The 11,000-nt window shown below is 43.0% G+C and overlaps 1 pseudogene across 1 annotated transcript; it reads left to right on the top strand.

The window, feature by feature from the left end:
• The first annotated feature begins 3,849 nt into the window (after positions 1-3,849).
• Positions 3,850-9,244, top strand: LOC125515669 (chitin elicitor receptor kinase 1-like; annotated as a pseudogene). Its single transcript, XR_015609163.1, has 12 exons — positions 3,850-4,645; positions 6,260-6,299; positions 6,415-6,449; positions 6,624-6,773; positions 7,245-7,443; positions 7,554-7,643; positions 7,775-7,868; positions 7,955-8,106; positions 8,184-8,275; positions 8,407-8,548; positions 8,726-8,824; positions 8,898-9,244. The product of XR_015609163.1 is annotated as a chitin elicitor receptor kinase 1-like (transcript).
• Positions 9,245-11,000: the final 1,756 nt, after the last annotated feature.

The following is an 11,000-nucleotide window of genomic DNA, read 5'->3' as shown; positions in this document are numbered from 1 at the left end:
AAAACATGGCGTTTGGTGCCTCCAGTCAAGGGGAGGAATGTCATTGACTGTAAGTGGGTCTACAAGGTCAAGCAGAAATCTGACGGTACTGTTGATAGGTATAAGGCACGCTTGGTTGCAAAAGGGTTTAAGCAAAGGTATGGAATTGACTACGAGGACACGTTTAGTCCTGTAGTCAAAGTAGCCACTATCAGATTAATCCTCTCAATTGCAGTGTCTAGAAACTGGTGCATTCGATAACTAGATGTAAAGAACGCGTTCTTGCACGGTGTTCTGGAAGAGGAAGTGTTCATGAACCAACCTCCTGGGTATGAAAGCTTAAAGTTTCCACGTCACGTTTGCAAACTTGATAAGGCACTGTATGGATTAAAACAGGCACCTAGAGCTTGGTATTCTCGACTGTCGTCAAAGTTACAATCTCTAGGGTTCTCTCCTTCAAAGGGGGACACCTCATTATTATTTTATCATTGACATAGGATTACCATTTTTATGCTCATTTATGTTGATGATATTGTGGTTACAAGCTCTTCACCTAATGCTGTTGAAGCCCTTCTTAAGGACTTGGGCAAGGAGTTTGCACTTAAGGATCTTGGAAGTCTTCACTTCTTCCTTGGAATCGAGGTAAAACTTATAGAAGGGATTGTGCTGTCACAAGGAAAATATGTGCAAGAAATACTTCAGAAAGTAGGCATGAAGGATTGCAAGCCTTCATCCACGCCTATGTCTACTTCTGAAAAACTGTCACTGTATGATGGAGAAGCACTTGGAGCAGAGGATGTAACCAGGTATAGGAGCATTGTAGGAGCACTTCAATACTTGACTTTGACTAGGCCGGATATTTCTTATTCAGTAAACAAAGTTTGTCAGTTCTTACATGCTCCTACTAGTGTGCATTGGATAGCAGTTAAGAGGATACTTCGATATCTTCAAGGAACCAAGGGTCATGGCCTCAAACTTGGTAAGTCAGATTCAATGCTAGTAAGTGCTTTCTCAGATGCAGATTGGGCAGGCTGCCCTGATGACAGAAGATCAACAGGAGGCTTTGCGGTATTTCTTGGAGGTAATTTGGTGTCTTGGTGTGCTCGCAAGCAACCCACTGTTTCCAGGTCAAGCACAGAGGTTGAGTATAAGGCTCTAGCCAACGCCACTGCAGAGATTATTTGGGTTCAGAATCTGCGGACAGAATTGGGTGTTTATCATCCAAAGGCTGCATCACTTTGGTGTGATAATCTAGGTGCCACATATTTGTCTGCTAATCCTATTTTTCATGCTAGGACTAAACACATTGAAATAGATTATCACTTTGTTCGCGAAAGGGTGGCAGATAAGTTGTTGAATATTAGGTTCATACCTACTGGAGATCAAGTTGCAGATGGATTCACTAAGCCTCTTACTCTTAAGCAGCTTGAGGCCTTTACACGCAATATCAACTTGGATAGTTGTGATTGAGGGGGAGTGTTAAACATTGTAAGCATATACGGTAGAGTATATAAACTGTATATGTGCTATATTCGTATGAGTGTATAGGCGTGCGTGTTGTATTCTGTTGGGACTCTGAGATATGATCTTATCAGGTTGTTAGCTGACTTGTAGATCAATCCGAGCCCAACTAACTCTGTATCTATCCTGGCTTCGGCCCTATATTAACACGCACGCGTCCCTGCAACGAGCATACGCTTAACCCTAGTTTTCACACAATACAAATCCTACCCATAATGGCCTGATTATATGGAAACATACAGGCTCCAAATATGGTAGAGTATAACCGAATATACAGGCATATTCGGTTTGCCTAACAAAGTTAACTGAAGAGAGAAACACTATAAGGGGAATTGGTAAAGGTATACTTAGACCTGACATCAAATAATTTGCAAAGCTTTGAGCTCCTAAAATATTTTCACAGGAACCTGCAATACTGTGCCATGCTACACGAGAAGTATGCTTTCTTTTCTATCATAAAGTTGTATTGTCTTATGGAAGACTTCACCTGTTTATTTTTCCAGGGGCAAACTATTGCTTGGACTTGCAGAAAAGCAAAATCCAAGTTTGTTCATGGCGATCCAGGTGAGATTCAAGTTTTGACATTTTTTTTGGAAATGCATAATTACCAACTGGGTAATGTATGTCCACCATGTTACCACAACCATGTCCTTCTGTTGCTCCTTTTCCAACTCATTGTCATAGTGATACAAGCGCAAATTGTGCGGTTTCGCTGCATCTTCTGGAGGAAGAAAAAGCTTCAAAACAATGGCTTGCAAAAGTTCCTGGAAAAGACGGTATGTGCACTAGAAACATAGTTTAGGGTGACTTCTCCACTGATACATGGCCTGACCTCTACCTTCTGAAACACAACATTCTCTTTACATCAAGAGGAGAGTCTTAGGCAAGATTATATATCTCTGAGTTAGATCACAAGGCGGTCAAAGATGCCTCTTAAAATGAAACTTTAGAGCAATTGGGTGAAATGGTGAAAGCCAATGACAGTGTTGAGAGGAAGCTATACACATCGTATAGTCTTGGCACGGATGTCCTAGGCTTGAGACATGGCTCTTCCATATTGCTTGCCACTTTACCATGGAAAGCATAAGAGTCACTCATTTCATGGCGCATGGAGATTAAGCATTACGACATTTAATACGATCAGCGACAGCTCTACTCTGGATAGTAGAACAAGCAGTAACTACTCCAATGACAGTAGGAGCTGCGATGGTAGTGGCTCTGAAAAAAAAAGGAATTGGACATAAGGTCCAGTTGATGTAAGTAGTCAAGCATTTCGACCCAACTAACTAGGGTTGCAGTTCTGGATAATTGACTTGGATTCGGTCTTGGTTAGTCGGTAGTTGATCGCTTGTGCTTTTCCTATGATCTCTATTTAATCTTCGACTAGGTATATATAATTGACCACTTATGCTTTTCCTGTGATGGAAGTGGCGTTACTGGTGTGAGCTGACTAGTTTTTACCGGTGCTCTCTGTTTCATCAATCTTCCACCAAAGTGTACTTGGCCATTTGTGCCTTTTCTGTCATGTTTAGTGTCTCTCCTGTTTCAGTGAGCAAAAAGCAAGAAGATATTTTTGCTGCCCTTTCTTGCTCGTCATTGTTTGCTAGTTGTAGGAGTAGAGTAGTTATTTTGTTTGGTTTTTTAAGTTGTTTTGATATTTTTGCGGTCTAAAAGCATAATGCAAGATCAATCGGTTTCGGTAATCCAAAAAGGACCCTGTTCACGGGTGTGTCGGAGTGTACCAACAAGCCCTGGTCGGTGGGTCCATCGATGAAGCGATGGGATGCCCAGACCTTGACAACACGCATTATTTGGTTGGAGTCAAAAGCCGGAACTCAGCCCATGACAACCATTCATATGTTCGCCTCTCTTCTTAGCTTCATTTGGTCATTGCACTCATAGATGCAACGAGTCATCTAGCTAGTATATTAGAGATAATAGTAGATGGTGGTAAATTGTAAACTACATGTGAAGACAGTGGTGGATAAAGTCCAGCCAACGTCAATTTTGGGGGGGGGGGGGGGGGGGGGGGGGGGGGAGGTGAAGGCTAGCAGGCCACCTATGAGGATAAATTCCAGCAAAAGTCAATGTTCAGTAATGGTGTCCCTGCCAACACTCGTGCCGTGTTGGAAGGATATTGCTGACTAGTAAGAGGCATGCATGAATCCTCCGAGAAGCTAGTAGTGTCACCATCACCAGCCAGGGACGAACCGCCTTTGTTGAAAAGAAAAAAGAAAACAGCATATTTGACCTTCCAAAAATGACACCCTCCCTTACTAGTTTTGTTGAATCAATACACTATACACATGCGTTCACTAAAAATCTCCTGTAAACATATACGACCGAGTCCACCACCTCCCACTGGCTGTAAACGTACCCTCCTCGCCCACCTATCATTGCTGCCTCCCAACGCGTGAGCGCGTGACTAGAGACTCTCCAATGGTGCCGGGCTTCCTCCCCTGGGGACGTTCGGCTTTCGCGCTACCCCGCGTCATGGAAGCTCGGCCGTCTCTGCTCTTACCATTCCTCCTGCTGCTGCTCCCCCTCCTAGCCTCCAACACGGCCACCGCGGCGAGGGACGGCTGCAGCGAGGGCTGCGACCTCGCGCTGGGCTCCTACTACGTCACGCCCAACACGAACCTCTCCTACATCGCGCAGCTCTTGGGCTTCTTCAACTACCGAACGTTCGGCAAATATAACCAAGGGTACCCCAATCTCGACTTCTTGGCCGCCGGGGACCGCGTCGACGTCTACTTCTCCTGCGAGTGCCTCGCACGGCCCTCCACCTACCTCGCCTCCTCCATCCCCTACAAAGTCGCCACCGGAGAAACCTACGTCAGCATCGCCAGCAACTACAACAACCTCACCACCGCCGACTGGCTGCAGGCCACCAATACCTACCCGCCCAACAGCATCCCCGACGGCGCCACCATCCAGGTCACCGTCAACTGCTCCTGCGGCGACGCCGGGATCTCCACAGATTACGGGCTCTTCCGCACATTCCCGTTCAGGGACAATGAGACGCTCGCCTCCGTCGCCACAACTTATAACTTCTCCTCGCCGGAGCAGATGGACCTACTCAGGAGGTATAATCCGGGCATGGACGGTGCCACCGGGAGCGGCATCGTCTATATCCCTGCCAAAGGTACGTACCGGTGCTCTGTTCAAAATTCGTGATGAGGTTTTAGTACATGGACTATGGAAACAGAGTCCTCTTTTTCAAGATTAAAAAAAACTGTTTATGACTCTACTTGTTCGTAGTTCCAACTTATATTTCACCCGCACAAAAAACTTGCAGGCTTTACCGGATCCAAAATAATAAAAGGGGGTGGGGGCGAGAAACGCACGGTTATCGAAAATAGTTCAGAAAATTTCAAACGAATTTTGAATTCAAATTTATTTGAGCTAGGTATGGATATGTATATTATACTCATATTAGTTAACTCGCTAGTGTCGTAGTGGTAGGTGCTCCGTGCCCTTCATCGAAGGCGGAGCTGGTGCTACCGTTCAAATTAAAAAAAAACAAGTTTTATTTATTTTTTCGTCAGTACCATGTTTCTGTGGGGCGGCGAGAAACGCGGTAACCGCACGGTTATGGAATTTCTTGAGCGGTAATCAAAACCCTGCTTATATTTGATATTTATCAAGGACAAAAAAAATTTGGAGAATGAAAAGACAACTGGATATAAACCGACCAGTATAAAATAAAAAAAGCATTGCAATAAGCTCATCCACGTGGGCAAGTGATCGTGGTGCAGCTACCACCAGCGCAGGATGGCCGGCTTCGAGCTCGGCAACGTCGCCATGGGTATGTAGGGCGAACGCACACAAGCTGTTCGAGGAAACGTTGTTGTATGAGAGAGAAAGGCAAGAAGGAGAGAGAAAAACTAGTGACACCTCAGCGGATTTCCCCCATATTTCTGGATTTGGATGAAATGTCTCTGGTTTTGAGACATGAGGGACTAAATATCAACCGAAAAAAGATGAACGACTAGATGTCGACTTCTTGTAAATTTCTGGACCAAAAACATATACTTCTCTTGTGAAATTACACATGTATACATTTATTCATGGAATTACTTTACATGTTTAATTATCATGGAAATTAGTACTTGCTACAATATACTTAAGTATTAAAAGCTTAAGGAATTTGGTCAATTATCAACTGAATACATTATACTTTGTATTTATACTGGAAAGACTACCCGGATACATTGATAATTGAAATAAACTAGGTCATGAATTAGGTTACATCCTTAATAGCGACCTATGTGATTAATGGAATTCATACATGATCATGGCGGGACTCAATAGTAGAACCCATTAATAGACAAATTATATCGTGTTTGATAGTTTGATCTGAACTCTATCCAGAAACTAGATTAATAACTAGGAATCTTATCTGTGTAGGTGGACTCTTTGAAAAGACAGTGTAAGAAAGTCCCACCCCCTAGCCCCAGATGTGCAATTGTGTGGGGCACCACACAGAAAAATGCGGATGAACAGAGGGTGGACCACAAACATATATTCCCAACAAAAATATCCGAGGTCCAATAATCCTTGTGTAATTATTAATTTCGAGAAACAAGTTGAAGTGAAACCTACAATCCAATCCATTTGATGATACCAATAGTCCAATACCATGTTGTTACTGTGGTGGCGTCAAGGCTTAAAATGACTTGATGCATCATTCTTGTATGTTGGGTAGAATTGATAACATCTTCCTAAAATATTTTACTCTGCTTATTTGGTTTCCCAGATCGCGCTGGAAGTTACCGTCCTCTTAAATCAGCAGCAGGGTAAGAGCTGTTATTTTAACTTATACTTTTATCCACTTGATTTGCTTTGGCCTTGCATGTTACGTTCCTTCTTGTGCAGTTGTGCTGATAAGTATCCTCATCTTGCGTAGTACAGCCAGACGCCTACCACATGGCATAGTTATCCACGTGGTAAGTTATTTAAAAAAACCATAAATCAAAGTTAAAAACAAAGGCAGACTTTGTCCTTTCACGAGTTAATTATTGCTCGCCGTTAAGTTATTTTTTGGGGGGAACAAAAAATGGATGTTGTCGGCTATTGTGAGAGAACTATGATGCTTATTCATATTCAACTCCCTGGAACAGGAAAAAGAGTTTCAGCAGGAGCTATAGCAGGAGGGGCTGTGGCTGGTGTAGTTGCACTAGTCTTAGGTGTCTTGTTATTCTTGTTTTATAGGCGAAGAAAGGCGAAACAGGATTTCATGCTTCCATCTTCTGGAGAATCTACCCGGCTAGGTAACAATAATTTTTGTATGGATCTCTAAACCCACAACTGAGAGTTAGTCTTATAATTTCTTTTGTAGACAAGCATTTGCATGTCCTAATTTCACTGCTTCAAGTTAATATCTGTCATTCGTTCATCTCAGCGATTTTCTGCTACAAAAATATGAGTGGATTAGGGTGGTTTGAAACCATGCTTGCCTATCTTATGAGCAATTATATTGATCTTTGTGAACCTGGAAATATTGTGGAGTAAATAGAGTATGATATGAGTTATGATTATGAGTAATAGTTTGGGAGACGTCAAGTATAACCAGCGAGCTATGTCAGGGATCTACAAGTTTACTTTGGAAGATAGAGAAAGTTAGATAACCTTGAATTATGCTTCCAATTTGCCTTTCTTTTGTGTTTCCTTGAACAGGCCTTGAGTGTTACAACAGAATGTGGCTTCTACTATTACTGAATTTATTATTCTTTTTGTTCCAGACAGTACAGTATTAATGCAAAAGGTGACACCATTGACCACTCAAGCTGACGTAGCTTCACTAGCTGCTGACATTACAGTTGACAAATCAGTGGAGTTCACATACCAAGAACTTTTAATGCTACAGAAGGCTTCAACATAACTCATAAAATAGGACAAGGTGGTTTTGGTGCTGTGTATTATGCTGAGCTTAGAGGCGAGGTTAGTGTTTTTTTTTTCAATTCAATTGCATTTCAGAAACCCACATGCCACAAACATGTACTTCATTCGAAATGACTTGCTTTGCTTCTCTTGTGTTGTGCACTGTCCAGAAAGCCGCCATTAAAAAAATGGACATGCAGGCTACTCAAGAGTTTCTTGCCGAGTTAAAGGTTTTGACACATGTTCACCATAAGAATCTGGTTCGTAAATATTTTATTTGCTCAAGTAAACGACACTGATTTTTATTGGGATGAAAATATTGATTTTCCATGGGGACGATCCCGTAAATCTTTAGCCAGGTTAATTCGTTACAATGTTCGATTTCATGCAGGTGCGCTTGATTGGTTATTGCATAGAGAGTTCTTTGTTCCTTGTCTATGAATTTATCGAGAATGGCAATTTAAGCCAACATTTGCGTGGAACTGGTAATGTTCTGCCTCTCAAAATACCGAATGTGCCATTTTCTGTTCTCTTGCTTCCGGCAAATTAATCTCTCGACGCCGTTGTATAGGTTATGAGCCTCTTTCTTGGGCTGAAAGAGTTCGGATTGCACTAGATTCAGCAAGAGGTCTTGAGTACATTCATGAGCATACCGTTCCAGTGTACATACATCGGGACATCAAATCCGCAAACATCTTGATAGACAAGAACACCCGTGCAAAGGTAGGAATGATTCAAGTGTTTTTATATGTTCTGTGCTGTCCATCCTTCATGTAATGTTGTTTACGTGTATCTTCCAGGTTGCAGGTTTTGGTCTGACAAAGCTTACAGAAGTTGGTGGTGCATCTTTGCAAACGCGTGTTGTTGGTACATTCGGTTACATGCCTCCAGAGTAGGTTTCCTGAACTTGTACTCTCTCTCTTTTTTTTTGAGGAATGAACATCTACTTTTGTCATTCCACTTACTGCAGAGTAGTTGCTGATTTTGACGAATGTTGACAATTATGGGAAATGGTGTTGGCAGATATGTTCGATACGGTGATATTTCTCGTAAGGTTGATGTGTATGCCTTTGGTGTTGTCTTGTACGAACTTATCTCAGCCAAAGATGCCATCGTCCGATCAACTGATGGATCTGCTAGTGGTTCAAGGGGACTGGTTTATCTGGTAATTGTGCTTCTAAGCTACTTCCTCCGTCCCATAATATAAGATCGTTTTTCAAGCTATGTAATAATACTTTCTGCTCTCAGCGCTTCATAAAACCACTAGGCTGGCCGCTTTTGCTTCCTTGCTGAAGTTTTTCTTTGGCTCTTTGATGACTTTTTACCATACTGATTCTTGTAGTTTGAGGAGGCCCTCACTGCACTGGATACGAAAGAAGGCCTACAGAAGCTGATTGATCCGAAGCTGGGAGACGACTATCCCATGGACGCCATTCTAATGGTTAGAAAAAACATGCTCTGGCCCTTGCTTACGTTGTTCGATTGGATAAAAATATGTTGCCTTCTGCATGTAGATGATGCACTTGGCGAACGCATGCACAGAGGAGGACCCCAAGCTGAGGCCCACGATGAGGTCCGTGGTTGTCGCGCTGATGACGCTCTCTTCCATGAGCGAGTTCTGGGATATGAAAAACCCGGGCTTGGTGAACCTCATGTCCGGGAGATAACATCCTTACCTCCCTTGACATTATACACCGGGCACATTTTCTTTCTGGCTAGATGCAAACGCGCGCCATGCCGAGCCGTTTTTCTTCGGTGAAAAGCTAAAGAGGAATTTAGATAAATGTGATTAGACATGTGCATGTGTCGAAATGTTTCTCATTGTAATTAATGTGATAAAATAATGTTTCTACATTGTGTTTCCGCCGTTTTTCTTTAATTTATATGCATCTGAAATGAAACAAATTCAGTGCAACTGAAACATCTATCTCTGCTTGCATCAAGCAACATTTCTATACATGAAAGCATATAGATGCAAGTACCAAATCCAGGACCAGCCATAGGCTGGGCAAAAGGGGCGACCGCCGCGGGCCCAAGAGGGGAGAGCCACTATACAAGTATAGATTATACATCTGAAAGATTATTAAACAGATAAAATAGAGCCTCAATTTGCAGCTGGTGGTCATGTCAGCGACACATCCGGTTAGATTTGTTCTGACCGGTGCAGCCAACGGTGATGGTCATCTCTTCCGTCAGAGGTGGCCAGCCTGCGGCTGGGTGGTCGGATCTCGAGATTCGTCATCCAGTCCCAGCTACGAGCCGGGGAGACATAGTTGCCGGTGAAAATCGAGCCGTTGGCGGGCGATGGCGGCGTTTGCGTGGTTGCCTTGATGAAGGCATCATCGTGTAACTGTTGTTGACCCACTCGTGCTGCCTCGGGAGAAACCCTAGGATCTGATCTTCCAGATCGAACGACGGCGGTACTACGGTGTCGTTTCTCTCTTGAGAGCATCGTTTGTGTCGAGAAAGGATTCTTCTTTATTTTGAATAGCCCCTTTCTCTCTTGGGCTCTCATGTCGCCTCGATGGTTGACGAGAAGATAAAAGAAAATTAACCCACCCAATCAACAGACTTTTTGACCTCTTTTTCATGCAAAGCAGGAGGAAGCATAAACTTGAAATTCCATAAGAGAAGTCAGATTGGAGCAGCGCTGGAAAAGAGAGGCAGGAGGTGGAGCGGCTTCTTCTTGCACGGAGCTTCGATGGAGCTGTCAAGTCATGCATGACCGACAGGTGCTACGCTGAGTCATGCCTGGTTGGCAGGTGCTACGCACGATGGATCTTCCAGAGTCTTCGCGTCTGGACGAACGAGTGTAGGGCGGTGGCACCGTTGGGCGCCGTGGTGGCGTCGACGCATGTCTAGTATGGCAAGGATGATGCAGATCTCTCTCCTAAAGATGGGTTAGTGGTCCGATGATGATGGCGGCTTCTAAAACGTATGCATGTGGTGTGCGCTTTAGGTAGGCTGCACCGGCTGTTGGTCCCGATATGTTATGTCGATGGATCGGCGACAACACCGGTTTTAGATATGGGGAGTGAGAGCACTCCATATTATCAAGTTTGTAGGTGTGAGTGGTGGCTTCGGGTGAATTGATGTATATTCTTGTCAGACCTTTGTGGAATAATTAATAAAGATGGTTGCATGCATCAATTGATGCAGAGGCCGGGGATTTAACCTCCTTTTCAATTTTTCTTTACAGAAGCGTAAGTTCACACCACATACTAATAAGTTATACCACACATAGACAAACCAATCCGACTGGCGAAGTTGAGTTCAAATACACTAGTCTCTCTTTACGATGAATGTGTAGTATCATAATGAAAATTATGATAACTAGATTTCAACGTTTAAACCAATGCAGAATTTTTAATTTGATAAATGTGTAGGACATCTTATTTGCACCAAATTAAACCAAGTGAATCTAGACGAACATGTTAGGTAATCTAATTGTACGTAAAAGTACAATTAAAAACATTTTTGGTTCTTCGACGATTCTACTACTGGACCCAATTTGCAAGTCACATTCTATGCCATAGAAGTTTCCATGAATATGATTGCCTAATATACACTAGAAACCACTATTAAAATATTTGTCAATGTGTATATAATTTAGAAAT

The sequence above is a fragment of the Triticum urartu genome, chromosome 6A (genome assembly GCF_056163025.1).
Source record: "Triticum urartu cultivar PI428250 chromosome 6A, HENAU_Tu73, whole genome shotgun sequence".
Lineage (NCBI taxonomy): Eukaryota > Viridiplantae > Streptophyta > Magnoliopsida > Poales > Poaceae > Triticum > Triticum urartu.
Note: the sequence above shows the minus strand (reverse complement) of the source record. Positions and strands in the feature narration are given on the sequence as shown.